Genomic DNA, 18,731 nt, shown 5'->3' on the forward strand with positions numbered 1-18,731 from the left:
AAATGAGCGTGCAGCCTCTGTCGTAGTCTTCCATTGTTCCCTTGTGAGTAGGGGGTATAATTTGGGTAGGTGGTCCGTGAGTCGGAGGTCTCGACCACTCCTCGAATGGACCGTGTGTGGTCAAGGAACATGTCCTTGGCTCGCAGGCGCTTGGCTCATACCTGCTTTGGTCACAATTCAAAGATTATACACAATGGGCGCCATAATAAATCCTGTCCAGCAGACCTCTTGGACAATAACACATTATCCTTGTTTTTAACCTCTAATAGATTATTGGTTAATAAATACCTTAGGTCTGGGACTTTGCAGGGATATGCTAGCACCCTTGGCAATACAGATTTTAGTTTATATTTGATCATTTATTCCATTTGAGACTTATTTTCCCGAAATAATCATTAGTTTCTCGTACTAATATTCACTGATTAGAATTCTTGATATTCAAATCAAGATGGGAAAAGTGAGGGGATTTCCAGGCAGTATCACTGGTGCATGGCAGGTTTCCAGTTTCTCTAGTTTTTAAACTGTAACCACCTGGTGAGGTTTCTGTGGTTATGAGCCTCAAAACACACACACACACTTGTAACATCCTAAATTTGGTGATTTCTGCGTATCTCTGCCTTGCTATGTGTGTGTTCAGCTGACAGAGCAGGAAGTAGAACAGACAGCAGTGCTTCACAGTTAGCACTGCCGCTGCAGGGAGCTCCAGGTGGCTTTGGGAGACCAGCCCTTACCATTCCTGTCACCAGGACTGAGGCTGGGATGTGCCCTTTCTGCGTTACCGCTCCAACGATCACCTTCAGTTTTGCCAGGAAGGCAGCACAAAGAGATGCAGCACAACATACCAAACAATCAAACTCTTCCTCCTGACTGGTTACCAGAGCCAGCTCAGCAGGAATCACCGACATGCTGACCCTTCCCCTTCTCTCTGGCACGAGTCTGGAGGCCTGTGTCTGCCTGTGCTTCTTACTGCAAAGGTCCCCGGACACGCAAGGGTCCCCATGGGCTGGGTGCAACCAGCTTTTTGAGAGCAAGGTGCGAAGGCTCGTCCTGGGAGTCTGTTGGATAACCCAGCCCGGACTATGGCTCCTGCTGCCAGTTAAAGATCTGGCAGTGGCACTTCCTAGTCTGTTACCAACTCTGCGTTGTCTTAGTTTTGAGAGCCCTGGTGGTTCTTCCCCCTTAGCGCTCAGCTCTTCTGACAGGTGTGGGACCAGGGGCTTCTCTGGCGGCACCCCTGTACAGAGCAGGGGGCTAGTGTTTGCCCTTGCCGTGATGACTGGCCCTCTTGGCGCTGTTGGATTGCAGGAGACCATGAAGAAGCGGTAGGTACCTTAGCACGTTTGCAGGACCGAAGATAAAGGCTGCTAAAAAAGGTGGCTTTTATTTCTGTGGGGTTATTGGTCCATCGCACGTCTCTGGCACTTGTGTGTGCGAGGCGGAAAACCTCAGTGCCTTTCTGCTGTACAGTGGCTTTCCCCTTTGGGACAAAGCAGCTGGCCTTTTGGGCTCAGATGGCAGTTCAGCAGATGGCTGCTTAAAAACAAAACCCATGCAAAACAGGAGACTTTCTTCTTTTGAAGGAGCCGAGGACTTCGAAGGCGTGTGCTGAGGTCAACTTCCAGAACAAGGGCTGCAGGATGATCACAACACACACTATCTCTTGGAGCCTGTGCTGTAGCTGAGGACAAACGTGTGTGTCTGGTAAGTTTAAAGGCAGGTAAAGGCTTATGTGACCCAGAGGTGGGGAATCTCCACCCTGGGAGATATTTAACGGTGCTGGATGCATCCCTGCACAATCTGCTTTAACTTTGAAATTATCCATTTTGTGTGGAGGGGTTGGACCAGAGTTATCCAAAGTCTTTTCCGCCTAAATTTTTCCATGGGTCTGTGCTTGCTCCCACTGATGACCTGTGTGGTCTGCTTTATGAGGAGTGAGAGGAAGAGAAAAAAGCGTTCTAAACCACGTAGAAACGTAGCAATATTCCTGTCTGCTGCAAGCTCTGGCAGGGAGCGGATGCTAGCTGCCTTTTTCTCTCCTAGATGAAGTTATTTTCCTGGAAAGACAGCTGCTGTTGGTGTGAAGTTGCCAGATGGACCTGTGTGTAGGCTTGGGGCAAGGGGGAATGTCAAGGGGGGAATTTGGGAAGGCAGGGAGCCCCTGCTGGCAGCAGCCCCTGCCCTGCCAGAGGGCTGAGCAGGGCTTTGGGAGGGATGTGCTGAGGAGTTCCTTGTGTTGCTTCTCCCTTGCAGAGCAGCTGTTTCAGGCTCACCTGGATTACCCCCATAACGAGAGAGGGGTTTGTGCTGGGCATACATCCCCAGGAGAGGTTGCGCTTGGTGTCTGACCTTTGTTTTCGTTCCATGCCGGGTGTTTCTAGGCCTTGAAATTTTGCTGTGGGCTCAAATGGACAGTTAAGGCAAGGAGGACAAGCACAGGCTTAGTTCCCAGGGAGAGAGGGTGTGTGGGAGAGTTGTGCTCTCTCGTGGCTTTTGTGGGAGACAAACAGGCTCCTAGTTAAAAAGATGGGAGCAGCAGCCGGGGAGGGTTAGAAGAAGGTATCTGCTTTGAGGCTGTGTTACAGAGGAATTGTAGATCTTTGTCTCTTGGTCAGACATTCAGCTGATGGATGCCTCTAGAAGGTCCTGGTGCCTGGGCATAATTTGACTTGCCCTGTTCTGTTTTTCTTTAGAGAGAGAGAGGATGCTGAGGGCTGAAGGCACCAGGTGGATGCTCGGTGCCCTTCAGTTTCCCGCTTCGAGGTTTTGAGGTGGGTGACCAAGGCAGGAGGCAGGCAGCTGTAACCTGACTGCAGATGTGGTGGGCATCTACGCCCACAGCACATGTGGAGTGTGACACCTTGCGTCTTCTGTGGGACAGGACCCTGCTTGTAGGCAGATGCTGGAGAAAAGCTGATGTATAATAAACTTAGACCTTAATTTTCCTGTGCAGTGTCATTGCAGTTCCAGCCACAAAGCTGAGCTGCTTTTCCCCCCGTCTTTCAGAGCTGCTGCAGGCGCGTGTTTTAGCTCTGTTGCTCTAGCCAGGGCGCTGTCAGGAGATGGGTAAGGTAAGGTTTGTCAGGAATGCTTTTTGTTCCCATCAAGTCAGTCTGGTAAAAGATACTATTTTCTACCAAGCAAGCTTATTCTATGTTGCTAAAAATGTTGGGCTGCTCAGGCATTAGAGAGAGGCTGATTACAGAGAGGGAGGACAGATCAGCCTCTCCATATATTCACAGCACGGTGGTGAATGTGAGCTCTTTGCTAGTCCCTGTGACTTTGCGTTTTCCCAATCGGTATTGCTGGACTTGCCTCGCAGGTAGGAAAGTTGAGTCCCTGTGAGATCAAACGTGTTGCCTGGTCCCTGGCAGAGCTGTACTAGATGAGTGCAAATTGGTGACCTTCAGTGTTCTCCTTAGTTTATGTTATGTGCTACCTCTGGCATGAGAGGGGGGATTTTTCCTGCCTATGGGAAAGAGAGAAAGGTTTTGGGTTGGGTAAGGAAATGGGGAAGGCTTCTCTGTGGCCTGGGTGCCCTGGGAGTCCCTGTGCTGCTTGGTAAGGGAAAGTTGCAGGGCTGTCTCTGGAGGAGCCCAAGGGGGATGCTCTGGGGACAGGAATGAAGCAAACCCCTTGAAAGGAAGGGTGGTGGATAGAAGTACCTTCTCTTATGGTCTTGGGTACAGGACCTCAGCTGGGTCTGCTGAGGCTTCCTAGCACGCGTGACTGCCTGAACTACAGGCTGAGAGACAGGAGTGTGAGATTCCTGCAGGCCCTGCTGGGGATCCCAGGTTGTGTGCTGGGACTCTGATGCTGGCTTTGCTGGTGCCTGGAGCAGAGGCATGCTGGAATGGCCTCAGGGACCACGGCGGTTCCAGCCAGCACCCCACTCCTCACTGTTTGCAGGGACAGGAGGGTTCCCAGACATGACACAGTCCTCATGTGTTGTCTTTCCTGATTGCAGGTGAATTTCTTCCTGATAAAAGGAGCTCTTACTCACCGAGATTTCATCTGCTCCTGCTGTTTGTTGCCTGCCTGAAATCTTCCTTGTCTCCTGCTGGCCTTGTTGTCCTTCCAAGAGCAGCCAGTCGTGCTCCTGCTGCAGCGGGGAGAGGGATGGAGTCAGATGGGGTCAGTGGTTGGCAGCTGTCAGCTTCTTTTCGTGTTTCCATCGGTTCCCTCTCTTCCCTTTTAATGGGATCGGGTGCCAGAGTGCACTAGGAAGATTTTTTTAATGTGAGAGGAAGTCACAAATGGGTTACTCGGGCTCTTGCTTTCATCCTTGGCAGAGAGAGCTTGCTCAGATCAAACCTGCACCCGCTGGAGCTGCTCCTGTAACAGACCTGGTAAGGGGAAACAAGAACTCTGCAGTGAGGCTGGCAGCTCTGCATCGGGTGGGTCTGTCCTGCAAGTCCGAGCCTTGAAACTCAGAGGTGCTTGTGCTGATGGTCACAGAGATGCAAACCTGGCTGTTCCTGGGCCCACTGGGGTGCCCGTCTTTTAATGTTCTTATCCTCATCTTTGTTTTTTCCATGTGGCTACTGTCTTGTCTTCTGCAATCCCAGCTGTTTTAAATGACATCAGCGACTTGACAGGTTCATTTTTTCGGCCTTTGGTGCTCTCTGCACAGACCTGTTGGCTTTTCTGATCCACCATGCTTAATTTCCTGAGTGGCTCCACTCCTGCTTTGTGTTTGGAAGGATTTTCCCCTCTGCTTTTGAGTCCATATATTTATTCCAAAGCTGGGCTTTCATGAGTGTGACGGTTTCTCTCAAGGACAATCTGCAGGAGATGCTTGGGGCTGGTTTTGTTGCTGGCTCTTTGATTCCTGGTAGTTCTTGGGACATGTGAAGGGTGGGAATAAGTTCAAAGGCAGAACCCGAGGAACTCATTTAACAGTTCAGCTTGGACAATCTCGATGTGGAAAATGAAAACCTGCCCCTCTCACCTCACTGCCAAAATGTGATGTGCTGGGGGTCGGCATGGAGGCCTGGATCGTGTAAAAGCTGTAGAGTCTGGTGGTACCTGCATGGCAGAGAGCAGAGGCTCTTTTAAGGGATGCAGTAGGTGCCCTGTTTAAAAACCAGAAAGCCCTGGCTCAGGTTCCAGCCCAGGACAGCCTCTGCGTAGCTACTCTTTGACAAAACTCCCAGTCTTTTTGGCAAAAGACTTGGACACAAATGCAGCCCAATACTTGCCTAAGCAAAAGGGGATCCAGCAGTCTCTCCTTGAGCAACTCGGGAATCGCTTCAGGATTTTGCTTGAGTTCAAACTCAGCCACTGTGGCTGTTGCATGGTTGGATTTGGCCTGTGAAGGCAACTGCCCAGAGCAGGTAAAGCCACGTTCAGCTTTGACATTTTTTGTCTTAGTGCCTGCTTCGGGTTGTCACTTCTTGCACAGCAGGGCTGGTGCCTGCAGGCTGTCCCAGCACCTCTCAGCACAGCCCTGTGTGCTGCAGGGAGCTGCCCCAGCTGGCCTGGCAGTGGCAAGGAGACCAGCTTGTCCCTTTGGTGCTTCCCAAGTGATAAATAAAACCAGCTACTCCTTTCCCAGCACTGCTGCTGAACACCCTGCGGTGCTTCGTAGCTGCTGGGATTGTGACAGGGGCTCCTGTGGGCTTGTGTTGGAACCCGTGTTGTGGGCTGGGTTTGTCCCTTCCCTGTGTCCCACTGACAACCATTGTTTTTTCTAATCTTCCTCTGCCAGGCTTCAAATGACAGACCCAGATGTTGGTGTTTGGAAGTCCCCTGCAGGAGAGGGGATGAGAGCTGAACCTCCATCCAAAATCTACCCGTCTTCCTGTGGCATTGTCTCCTGGCAATCACAGCCTCAGTTACTGCCTTGCTAACCTCCATGTCAGAGATTCCCCTAGAACTGTGATTAACTTCTGGAGGCTTATAAATTTTCTTCTGTGTTTACACAAAGACAGCTGGATTAAATGGTTTCATAGTATTAAGGAAAAAGAAAACCTAGGAGGCGTTACACTTGCTGGGGCCAAGGACTTTGCTTTGTTTTAAAAGGCAGTGGGGAAACCCCAGTTTACGCTTTTTGGATTTCATGGCTGCACAGTTAATGTCAGGGTCTCCAGAATGTGGGCATTTGAAATATTGTCTTGATTTAGAAAAGGAGTAGCGAAGCAGTTCAGGATTTGGAAGTGAGCTATAAAATAAGCAAAAAGTGAGGAAATAAAATTGGTTCCTGACATGGGAATAAAAAGGGAGAAAGCAAACGCAGGGCTGTTTGTTGAGGTCTATGGTATCCAAAACTGTCAGTGTTCCCCCCTGCAATATGGGATTGCATTGCTCAGAGGAAGGCAGGGGAAACATGGTTAAATGAGCCAACTTTATTTTCCTTCTTTCTCAGAAGAAAACCAATACGAACCCTGCTTGGATTAAAGAGGACTATGGGCTGCCTATTGTGACGTCATGATTGTGACTCCATGAAGTTGCAGCTGGGTGAGTGATCTCGCCGCAGTCGCTCGGTAGGAAACGTTCTGATAGCAGCTCAAGTGATTGGAGTGTTGCTGTCAGTCCCTTCTTTAACCGAGCGCTGGGTTAAACTGGGAGTAGTGAATGCTCCCATCTGCTCGTGTAAGCTGCCTGTGCCAGCGCTTCCCTCCTCTCCCTGGATCCTGACTGCAGCCCTTGTCTCTGCCTTTGCTGCAGCTCCGTGTCCTGTGCAAGACCCAGTGAGTCCAGTTACTGTGTGGGTTTGATCTGGTGAGTGCAGCAATGATGACAGGAAAGATGTTTGTGATGGGCTTGTTTCAATGCCCCCGGGGGCTCTGGTTCTGGTGTTCAGAAGGAGACAGTGCCTGTGCTGTCAGGTCTCACCTCAGAGCCTGCAGCAGGGCTTCTGAGGACGCTGGCTGATAGTGCTCTGTGTCCTTCTAGCACTGCAGCAAAGGAGGGGTTAATAATGCAACGTGCCTGCCTGCTGCCCTGGGCTGTATGCTCCTTGGGGTCTGCAGGGGGATGGGAGCTGGGTAAACTGCCTTTCCCAGGGGAAGGGGGAGGGATTTTCAGCCCCGAAGAGCAGCTCCCTGCATGAACTAGCAGTACCTGTGCCTCTGAAGAGAGCAGGGCCAACAGCCTGGGTTGGTCAGACCCTGCTCGGGTGGAGAAGGGTGGCTTGTCTGAAGTGCTGCGGTGGCTGGCTGGCTTCTGCCTGGGCTGTGTGCAAGTGTGGTCCCCTCTGCGCTTCCCGGGGCCTGGCCGCAGGCTGTGCTGCTTGGAATGTGTCCTTGGAGTCAGAAGTGCAGGCAGCCAGGTGAGAGCGGGTGTGATGGGGCGTGATGGCTCCGAGCTGGGCTTGATGGTGACCGTTGGATGTGGCGAAGGAAACCAGAGGGGGGCTCTTGGGGCAGAGAGGGTGTTGGCGAGGGAACTTGTTGGTCCCTGAGGAGGGTGCGGGGGTGGGTATGCACAGCCCCAGGAATGGAGAGGGGGCAGTGATGTGAACCCTGTACCTCCCCTGAGCCCATGGTCCTGAGCATGTGTGACGGTGTGAAATTCAGCTTCTGGGCTCACTTTTGGAAAGTGTGGGTCTCCCCTGGGGCGGTGGCTGACGCTTCCTTTTGTGGCTGGCTTGCAAGCTGCCTTGGGACTGATCAGCCCTGTCCTGAGGAAGAAGCCTGGAAGAGGCTTGGTCTTCTCTCCACTTCCCTGTCTCAGCTACACCTGTGTAGCTGGGCAGCAAGGTCTGTGAGAGGGACGGTCTGTCTTAGGACTTTTCCATCTCCAAGCAGGGTGAAGCCCAGCACTGGGTCAGAAAGTGGCGGCTGTAGTCCTCTGCATCCTGCAGGGTGTCCTGAACAGGGTGAGCCTTGCCCGAAGGCTTGCTCTTGCCCGGGAACACAATGCCGCCCTCCCAAGTGAAGTGCGTTAGTGACTGTGGGTCTTCTCAGGTCTGGTTGTTTAGGCAGGAGCCTTTTTGTTGGAGAGGACTTGTGGGGAAGATGAACAGAGGACATGTTCTTTTAGATCATTAGGTCACATTTTGCAGTCCCATGGCATTTGCCCAAGGGTTGGAGGTGTCCTGGACTGATTCTTAGTGAAATGCTGGTGATGCTCACTGCGAAGCAGGAATTAATCTCCAGATAATCTCATTTGGAAGTGCTCTTGTTTGCCATCTTAGGCAACTTCATTTTTCCCCTGTGGTGGAAACTGCTGGCTGTTTTCCTCCTTGCAGCAGCATCTCTGGCCTTGAAATGAACATGAGGGATCTGAGCAAACCTCAGCAAGCACTGACTTCTCTTTAGTGTCAGACCCTGCACAAGAGCCCTGGGCAGAGGCAGTCCGGTGGAATCCATCTGGGTGAGCAGAGCAGAGGTGGCTGGAGCTGAGAGGCCATCGGGAGCTCCTCAGTGAGGGCAGGAGGGGGAGTCTGGGCTCAGGGAAGAGGTTAGAGCTGTGTCTGCTGGGCTGTGCTGATCAGGGTTTATTTATTGCAGTGCTTCCCTGAGAATGACAAGGTCGGTTGTGCTGGTTTGTGCATCGGTGCTGGGAGGTGGGGGGTGCCAGCAAAGCAGGTGAGCTGGTTGAACGGGGCTCCAGGTTATGGCAAAGTGTGCAGGAGAGGAAAGCAGACAGTCCGTTTGAGGGCAGCGCTGGCACCTGTGGGTTGTGTGTGACTCGATTTTTAGGTTCCATGGACATAGTGGGTGTTTCCCGGCGGTGTGCGGGTCTTTCCTGACCAGTCCAGGGTGCTGGCTCGCTTTCTGGGAGCTGGGAGACCCCCTGCGGGTTCTGCCGGGAGTTTCTCCGCCCGCTGCTCGGTGTCGGGCTGCCCGGGCAGGGCTGTGGCTGGGCTGCAGCCGCAGGGTGTGTTGGAGGCAGTGTCCTCGCTGGGCGCTTCCCCCGCGCTGCTGGGAGTGCTGGGAGAGGAGGCCCTGCTGGGCGGGCGTCCGCAGTGCCCGTGCCCTGACAGCTGGGGGGGGCAGCTGGTTGGGGGGCCCGGGGCAGCCCCGAGGGGGCAGGAGCTCCCTGCTGAGGCTGTCGGGGGCCGTTGGGCAGCCTGGGCTCCGCCGGCAGCCCCCGCTCCTCTGCGGGCCGGAGCAGCCCTGTCCCCCGTTGCCATGGCAGTGTTTGGGCCGGCCCTGTGGCCGTGGGAACGGGGGCAGCGGCCTGGCTGGCTGCAGGGCCCAGTGTGAGTGTGCCCGGGCGGACTGGGAAAGGAGGGGGGCACTGGGGAGACCCAGAGTAAATAAAAAAGGAGTTGCAAAGTTGCAAAGCCAGGATAGCAGAGAGCAGATGCTGGGGGAGGCAGCTGGGAAAGGGAAAGTAGTAATAGTAAACTGTAAATGCTTAAGGCGGGAGCCACAGTTGTAAATTACAGTGTGTAGAAGTGGGGAAGCTCCATCAGACCCTTGGGAGGGGAGCTTGGTCCATCTCGCTGTCAGCTGACAGCTGATGTTCATGAAAAGAAATATCAGGAAGGTATAACACCAGGCTCCTATTAATTTTCTCAGCTATGGTAGAGCTTTTGTATTACAGTGCAGGATGACAGTACCTAAGTGATAAAATACAGAAGGACTGGAATATAAAGGTAAGATGGCAGGTGGGACTTCCTGGGTAGCAAGAGTTGATTTAGAAAGCCCTCAGCCACTTAGCAGTGGGCTGGAGGGGCAAGAGATTAGTCCTGGAAATTCTGCTTTTCCATTCCTGGCTTCCTTGAGATGCTCTTTCTATGATGATTGTAGCTAAGGAGGTGATTTCTAGGCAAGAAATGTGATCTTGCTACTTAAGCCTGAACAGGGCAAAATGATTTACCTGAAGAAAATTGTTCAAATAGCACCCTGGTTCTCAGGTTTAACAGATCTCCTGTCTTAGTCTTCCAGCAAAGTGTACTAGAAAGGCAAATTAACCAATTACTCCAGAGAGAGATGGTTTGTCTTTGCAGAAGGAAGAAGAAAGAGGGTTTATGGTGTACACTGAGGCAAGATTCAGCCACCAGTCTGTGCTCCTACAGAAAAGCTGAGTAGAGTGTACTGTGGTGCAGAGTGTGCTGATATATGCCCAGCCTTTAAGTTCGCAGGGCCATCGGTTGCTATCAGAGCAGCTCTAAGGCTGGTGCTGCTGCTTGAGCCCAAGAGACGTGGGATCCCTTGAAATGAGGGCACTGGCACGTGGCATAGTGCCAGCCACAGGATCTGTGTAAACACAAAGCTGTGCCTTTACATGGAATTCCCTTTTTTAATTAATGTCTGTTAAGAAATTTGCTGTATATTCTTAATTTCCTGTCTTTTTCAGCCCAGTGTCCTCAGAGAGCTGCTCAGTTGTATTTTACAGAAGGAAGCTGTTGGACATGTGCACAAAGGGGTTGGGACGCTTTAGGGCCATATCCAAGTGCTCGTATCAGCTTCTTCCCCGGCTGCCAGCCCAGTGACAGTTATTGCTGCACTGGTGGGTGCACGGTCACACCCGTAGTTCCCTGGCCTGCTCCTGTCCCTCCCGGCTGTTCACAGCCACCAAATAGCCCCTGGGGTTCAGGAAGCAATGCTGGGCGCTACACATTGTGTAGTGGCTCCTCCCAGAGAAGCACGAATTACGTGTCCTGAGGTGGTGTGTGGCCACTGGGCAAGATGGAGGCAGTTTTTTTGGCAGGAGGGCCAAGAGCCGGGAGGCAGCAGCTCTGTGATACTCGGCAGGATTTAACTATGTACCTGGTCTAAGAGCAGGTCTGGGGAGGTAGAAGGGCTTTTAATGCGTTGTAAAATTGCTGTGTAGCTTGCAGGGGTGGTAGAGACTTTAGCTGAGCTGTAGATACTGGAGTAAGGGGAGCCTTGGGGAGGAGGCTGAAGCTTGGATGTCCTTGGTGATCTTCAGCTTGGCACCCTGCTCTGCTACGTCTGGGTTTCTGCGACATGTCAGGAATTTCTGCCCCAGCCCTGGGCGTATTTCTTCATTGCTTTTCTAGGTGGTGTTAGCTGTTGTGTCCTGGCCCAGCTGGTTCCTCTGCCCAGGCTCAGGACATTCATGCTCTGAACCGAAACATGAGGTGCCAGAGCTGTCTGTGCCCTGAGCCTGGAGCAGAGGGGGAATTCTAGTCCTTAATTTCTGGGGGGCGGTGGAGGGCTGTCTGAGGTGGGGAAGATGGAGATCTCTCCCCACCAGACAGGGGTGCTGGGCTGGAGGCGTGCTGTGTTGTGGGTGCTGTTTTGTCCTGCCTCTGCAGGGAGATGGGGCTGACTTGGTAGTTCTGCTCCTTTCCTTCTAATGTGGGAGGCTGATCCCTGGAGGCTCTAGGGCAGTGGGGCTGTGGGAGAGCCTTACTCCAGGGCTAGAGGGTAGGGGAAGCTGTAAGACTGGGATGGGGGGCGTGAAGGTTGGAAACCCTCTGGAAATAAGCATTGTGGGCATGATGAACAGGATGAATTTCAAGGGAAGTGAAATTGCAGTTAGAAAATTGGAACAAATAATCCAGTTATTCTCAAGACCCAGTAATAAAACGCTGAAATCCAGATTAATTAGATTTGTCTCTTGAAAAAGAGTTACTTCCAGCTTTAAATCCTAGCTCTTGCTGCAGCAGGTCCTAGTGTCCGTAGGACAGTGCTGTGCTCTTGTTTCTTGCAAGAACTAAAGGAAACGGCAACCTTGTTGTTCCCTGAAACTCTAAAGGCTCAGTACCACAACCACGTGCAATGCTGTAGCTGTTTTGGGAGGAAAGGAGTGAAGTTACTGCTTTGAGTGCAGGCTGTGGGTGAAACTTAAGGGGAAGGGAATGGTCAACTTTGTGTAGATGATGTCTTGCTGTACACAGCAAGTCCGCACAAAAAATGATGAGGAATGAATGGAAGCAGGAGGGAATGTGATCTGTGATTTTACTCAATGTCAGGATCTAAAAAAATTCTAGAGTAGAGCTGGGATTGAGAGCACTGGTCTGTCAAGTCCCAGAAAAGTGGGCAAATCCATCTGTTCCCTGGTGCAGTTAGCCAGAAGGGGAGGGGAAATGATTTCTCGTCCAAAGTAGTGCTTAGTAAATGCTGAACATGTTTATATCTTTGATTTTTGTTGGTGCTTGAGACCTGCTTTCTGGGGTTGTCTTCTTGCCCTTTCTTGCACCCCCACTTTGTGTGACACAACAAAGGGAGGCGGTCTGCAGGCTGGTGATTGGAAGAAGAGTGGCCCTTGGACCTGTTACCCCATGCTACTTGTAGGATAAGGATGCTGGAGAACTGCCATTAGGATAAAGCCTGAAGTGGCCCTGCTTTCACGTGTGTTGCATTTCTATTCGAGCTAATTGCTCAGGTTCCTTCAATGGTTTCGTGCTGCTGGTACAGCCTCTGTAATGCCTGTAGGGAGCCTTGAGTTTGGGTGTTAATAAGTGAAAATTAGGGCCCTTGTTCTCCGTGGAGCAATGGTCTTGGGCACTGTGGTAATTTCATGCCTGGAAGGAGCCATATTTGCTGGATAATTTTTGTAACTTTAAAGAACCAAATTAGCCTTGAGAAACTCTAGTTCTTCATCAGAGTATTGAACTCGATGCTCCATTAGTGAGAAACATCCCCAGGGTTCTTGCACAAAGGGTGGACATTTGGGTTTGCAAAGCAGGAAAAGATGGTCTGATTTTGTTAGTGCTCGAGGCAGCAGCAGTTGCTGGGGTTAAGGTTGTTCACAATAGTCTGAGCACTTAGTAGGGTCAGGCAGAAAGTCAGGTCAGCTGCTCTTGCAAAGTGAAGCAGCTGAGTGACACCTTGCTTCTGTTCCCACCCAAAGAGTAGTAGAGGACAGTTATGATATTAGAGATTTGGATAATCATTCTAGTAAATGGAGTTCCAAAAGTAATGCAAGTGTGGGGAGAAGTGCCAGCAGGCCCTGGGGTGTGTGTGTGGCTTGTGGGACTGCACGCACAGCAACAGGCTGTTTTGGCTCGGAATGTTTGTTCTGGGGTTTGACTTGTATGAATTTTAACTCTGCCACTTCATATGGTCTGATCCTGAAGCAGGGTGGGGAGGCCTGAACGTTCTGCGCTTGTGAAGGATGCCCCAGCCTGGAGACACAGGCGTATCCTTTGGGTCTGCCGTGAAGGGGACTCTGGATTGTCAAAGTCCCTTTGTTGCTTCTTCCAGGTGAGCTGAGACATGGCTGCTGCTAGGCTCCATCGCTCCATGGGGTCCTCCAGAACGGCCAATGGATTCCAGAGCAAAGTGGTAGCACCTCACAATCCGAAGCTGGTCAGAGAGGCAGAGGAGCCTTTAACTGTAAGTACCTGCTGAGGCCAGGTAGGAGCTGGTTAAGGCTGGAAACTGCCCGTGTTTCCCTCCTCTGCTGGCCCCCCCTGTTGTCGAGCAGCATTGCGAAGCCAGACACGCCCTCCCCATCTCTTTGCTGCCGTGCTGCTGTTGGAGGTGGCTGCCATGGTGCAGTGGGGGATGGACTGCGTGCTGCTTGAGGGAAAGTCCAGAGTCTTGCCTGGATGTGCCGCCGGAGCAGAGTTAAACGGATGTACTGGGCATTGCACTGGAACGGCTGAAGCACGAGCGTGTCCTTCTCTCCATCCTCTTGGCGTGGGCAGTGGTATTTTCTGTTGGGCAGGCGCACTTGCCAGTGCTGCTCTGAGCATAGCTGCCGTCCAGGCAGCTGGGCACGTGGTGGGCTGCTCCAACTCTGCCTGAAGACTTGACAGCTGCTGCTCCCAGATAGAACAGGCTGCAAACCAGTTGTTTGTATCTTGTGTTCTTTGTGGAGCCCCGATCCAGCCCTGCAAAGAGCAGCGGAGTCAGGGCAATTCCTCCTTCCCTTCCACAAATGTCCCCTTTGCTGACTGGATCTCACTTGACTGGAGATGACCTAGTGCTGAGGCTCTGTCCAGGCGGTATCTCTGTATACTTTTGTGGAGGGGTCTGTGAGGCCGGAACAGAGATAGAGCAAGTGCTAATTAAAAAGAGAGAACTAAAACTCGGACCCATTCCTTTCCCCCTCCGTCTTGGCACAACACTGCTGTTCTGCTTTCCTCTGAGTCACCCAGCAGAGACGTCTCCATACGAGTGTTGGCGTTGTGCAAGGGTGGAGTTGGGGGATTTCTGACAACTCCTCCCCACTCTTTTCAAAGGTCGTTGGCTCGATCCAGCAAAACTAAAGAGGAAACAAATGCCCGAAGAGCAGAAATCCCCCAAAATGTCACACCAAATGATGAAGAAGCTAATGGGACAGAGCCACTTGGTTACGGCATGTGTATTCTGCTCTATATCATTCATTTACTGATGTTAAATATTTCAGCAGGTGACTTAGGGTTCTTCCAGGACTATGCGAGTGGCTGTGATCCCAAATTATTCATCAGTGGCACTTGACAAGAAAAGCCTTCCTGAACAAAGGCATTTCTGTACATCTTGCTGGTGTTTTGCATTTCAGCTGACTCCCTCTGCCTTCCTGAAGGAGATGTCTCTCACCACCAAGCAGAGACTGGCCAGCACTCGGGAGATGAGGCGGCCCCGGATTATCCAGCTTCTAGAGAGAAGTGAAACCTCTCATCCAAAGGTAGCCTTTTCCTGCCCTTTTCCTTGCTGTTTGATGTGACATGTGAAGAGGAGGCGTGCTTGTGACAGCCTTGCCTCCAGCTTACCTGAATAGCTCAGTGACTAGGTCCTGCTGTCCTTTCAAACTGCTGGTGGTGGTGGAGTTCCTTCTGCTGGGGGAAAGGTAAAACATTTTTCCCCGGTGAGAGGTTGAAGTCCTGATCTGCACTAAGCCGATGTAAATACCCTCTGCTGAAGCTGGTGGGTTTTGCTGGAGTTTAGCTGATGTTGCTGACAGCACGATCCTGGGGGAAGGCTGGGGCAGGACACGAGGGCATGAGCTTGCCATGGTCCATCCTGCTGAAATAGCCGCCTCTTGCTTTGGTGTAGTCACTGTCAAATGCTTGGGGTCACAGGACTCCCTGGGTGGTGGCAGCATTGGCCTTCGCAGGCTGAGGGCCTATGGTGATTACTCAAGATTTAACAAAACCAGTTGCATTAGTGCTTTGGGTTGGAACAACGTGTGGGACCCGTACAGGGTGTTGGATTTTGCAGGCTGCCAGTTATAGCGGGGAATTGCCCTGGGCAGAGCGGAGTGGAGGTGCTTTATCTGGGTCCACGTTTACTTTGATGTATGTTTAAAGCTGCTTTTCTTGCAGAACTGCTCAGTGTAACACAGTCCAAGTGGGTAGGTCACCGAGGTAGGCTGTTGAGTGGAAAATTGCCAGCAAGAGACCTGTAAGCAATTGGTTCAGGATTGCCCTGGTCAGCACGGGAGGTTGGGAGGGCATCAGATGAGGGCGGGCACAAATAAGTGGCGGTGTGCTGCAGCTGCTGGCTTCAGTGTGACAGTGACTTCTGTGGAGAGGCAGGAGACCTGCCTGTGTCTTTCGAGGGGGAACAGTGCAGCTGAGGGGAGACAAAGCAGGGAGGATTTTTCTCAAAGTAACGCCTCTGCTCTGTAAGCATTTGCTGATTGTGTATATTTTCAGCATGCTTCCGCGGTGGTGTTAAATAAAGCAGCAATAAGAGAATACAATAGCACATCTGTTTAAAGCTCATGGAAACAGGAGATACCAAGTCCAGTCTTACTCAGGTTGGCCAGTAATGCTGAGAAAAGAGCTGAACCCTATCAGCATCCAGCATTCACCTCACTTGTCTTTCCTAGTGAGTGTGTTACTTTTTTTTTGGCCTTACCTCCTCTGGTACTGTTCTCTTCTTCCTGGTTTCCAATATCCAAAAAGATATTGGGGATGTGTGGGACTCGGTCTCTCTGTCTCAAAGATTACCCCCAAATTGTCTCCCATGGAGTCTCCTGTAAATTCTTGGGTTTCACTTGCTCCATGAGTGCTCATGGCTCTGGCAGCAAGTGCTCTGGAGCTGCATGACCACATTAGCGCAGAGCTCTGCTGGAGGTAAGTGCTGCCTTCCAATTTGGAGATGGAAACCTGGCGAAACCCCTACCAAAAGAGCTTCTTGGCTTGAGCCTGCTCAACGTGGTCCAGAAACCTGATCAGCTGAGAACACAGGTGGGTGAGCTGCCGCTTCCCTGGTGTGAGCTGGGCAGACATAGTCACCCAGAGCCTATACTTCCCTGGAGATCAAGGTAGTGTAGGATTCTCCTTCATGAATCTTTCTGCCAGCAACTGAACTCTCACTGCTCTGTCTTGCATCTCCAGTTCTCAGCAGTTGACCCGGAACAGAGCTCATTTCAGCCGTTCCCATCAGAGGTGGTATTCCAGAGCTACGTCCCCCGTGAGGTCTACGAAGTGCCCCTGGTTCTGAGGAACAAGGACAAGGTAAGTGCTGGGAGGCGGAGGTCTAGCACTGTGTTGGAAGAGGAGAGCAGTGCAGTTCCCGTGGTGTACGGCATAGCAAGGTACCTGCTGCAGCACAGCGCATCCAGAATGGAATGTCTCCCACCTGTATTTTGCAAGATGGTGGAAATCTTCCCGTAGTGGGGATTCTCCGTCTGATTTTGGCCAGGCGTTGGTGGTATCTTAGCCAAAGGAGCTTTTCTAGTCAGCATCCTTCCCCTTGAAAGCCCTGGATTGATGGGGTGTTGAGGGCTGTACGGTTCTACCTGCTCTTGTGCTTTACCTCACGTGTGCACCACGTGCTGGTGGCTCCTTGGTTAATCTCGGTGTCTGGCAGAACATCTCTGCCTCTCCCAGCCTGTTGAGCTGCCTCTGTGCAGCTTCCTGTGAAAGCACAGGGGCTGAGTCTTCTCAGCTTCCTGATGGAAAGAGTTCTAGTTGGTGGCATTAGCACTCCAGGAAAGGTGTTTTGAAAGAGCAGTGGGGAAAGACTGATTCAGCAGCAGTGGTGGGAGGCCTTTAGGTGCCACTTGAGGTTCCTGCTAAGCTTAATTCAGTTCTGCTCAGGTTGTTCTAAGCCAACGTGGCTCTCTGCTTTCGCTTTGGAGAGCCACAGCCCATCCAGAGTAATGTGCTCTTGAAGGTCTGCACCTTAAAATGATTAGTTTTGTCAAGTAGAGATTTCCCAAGAAAGCTGAGAAGGGAAAAGTTGAAAAATGTCAGCAAATTTGTTCCTCTGTAAATAGGAAAACGGAGACCTTTAGAATTTCAGCAGGGGAAGCATTTCCTCAAGTGGGGCCTGCGCCAAGAGCAACTGGTGGGAAAAGACAGGAGGGAGGAAAGGAGCTGAGTTAAAAAGTGCTCTGGGAGAAAACATTGTGTGCGCAATTGAACTTTACATCTAGAATTTGGGCTTTACATCTAGATTTATGGTTTTAGCTCTAGATGTTGGGCTTTAACTCTAGATTTTGGAATTCAACTCTAGATATTAGGCTTTACCTGTAGATTGTAGGCTTTCCCGCTAGATGTTTGGCTTCAACTCTAGACATTGAGCTTTACATCTAGATTTGGGGATTTACCTCTAGATGTTGGTCTTTACCTCTAGATTTTGAAATTCACATCTAGGTGTTTTGCTTTACCTCTAGATGCTTGGCTTTAACTGTAGATGTCGGGCTTTAACACTAGATTTTGGAATTCACCTCTAGATATTAGGCTTTACCTCTAGAAGTTGGGCTTTACCTCTAGATGTTGGGCTTTAGATCTAGATGTTGGGCTTTAGATCTAGATGTTGGGCTTTACCTCTAGATGTTGGGATTTACCTCTAGATGTTGGGCTTTACCTCTAGATTTTGGGGTTTACATCTAGATGTTTGACTTTACCTCTATAAGTTGGGCTTTACATGTAGATATTGGGCTTTACGACTAGATGTTGGGCTTTAACTCTGGATTTTGGAATTAACCTCTAGATGTTAGGCTTTACCTCCAGATGTTGGGCTTTACATCTAGATGTTGGGCTTTACCTCTAGATTTTGGGGTTTACATCTAGATGTTTGACTTTACCTCTATAAGTTGGGCTTTACATGTAGATATGGGGCTTTACGACTAGATGTTGGGCTTTAACTCTGGATTTTGGAATTAACCTCTAGATGTTAGGCTTTACCTCCAGATGTTGGGCTTTACATCTAGATGTTGGGCTTTAGGTCTAGAAGTTGGGCTTTACATCCAGGTTTTGGGATTTACCTCTAGATTTTGGATTTCAAATCTAGACTTTTGGCTTTACCTCTAGAAGGTAGGCTTTACATCTAGATGTATTGCTTCTCCTGTAGATATCGGGCTTTAACACTAGATTTTGGAATTCACCTCTAGATGTTAGGCTTTACCTCTAGATGTTAGGCTTTACCTCTAGATGTTTGGCTTCAGATCTAGAAATTGGGCTTTTCATCTAGATTTTGGGATTTACCTCTAGATGTTGGGCTTTAGCTCTAGATTTTGGGTTTTAAATCTGGATTTTTGGCCTTGCCTCTAGAAGCTGGGCTTTACCTCCACACATTGGGCTTTACCTCTAGATGTTGGCTTTTAACCTCTAGATCTTGGGCTTTACCTCTAGATGGTAGGGTTTACATCTAGATCTTTGGCTATAATTCTAGATGTCGGGCTTTAACTCTAGATTTTGGAATTCACCTCTAGATGGTAAGCTTTACCTCTAGATGTTGGGCTTTACCTCTAGATGTTGGGCTTTACCTCTAGATGTTGGGCTTTACCTCTAGATGTTCGGCTTTACCTCTAGATATTGGGCTTTACCTCTAGATGTTCGGCTTTACCTCTAGATATTGGGCTTTACCTCTAGATGTTTGGCTTTACCTCTAGTTTTTGGTCTTTATCTGTACATTTTGGAATTCACCTCTAGATGTTAGGCTTTACTCTAGATATGAGGCTTTACCACTAGATGTGCGTTTTAC

This window comes from Leptosomus discolor, unplaced genomic scaffold (assembly GCF_034619465.1).
Source record: "Leptosomus discolor isolate bLepDis1 unplaced genomic scaffold, bLepDis1.hap2 HAP2_SCAFFOLD_80, whole genome shotgun sequence".
In the NCBI taxonomy this organism is placed as follows: domain Eukaryota; kingdom Metazoa; phylum Chordata; class Aves; order Leptosomiformes; family Leptosomidae; genus Leptosomus; species Leptosomus discolor.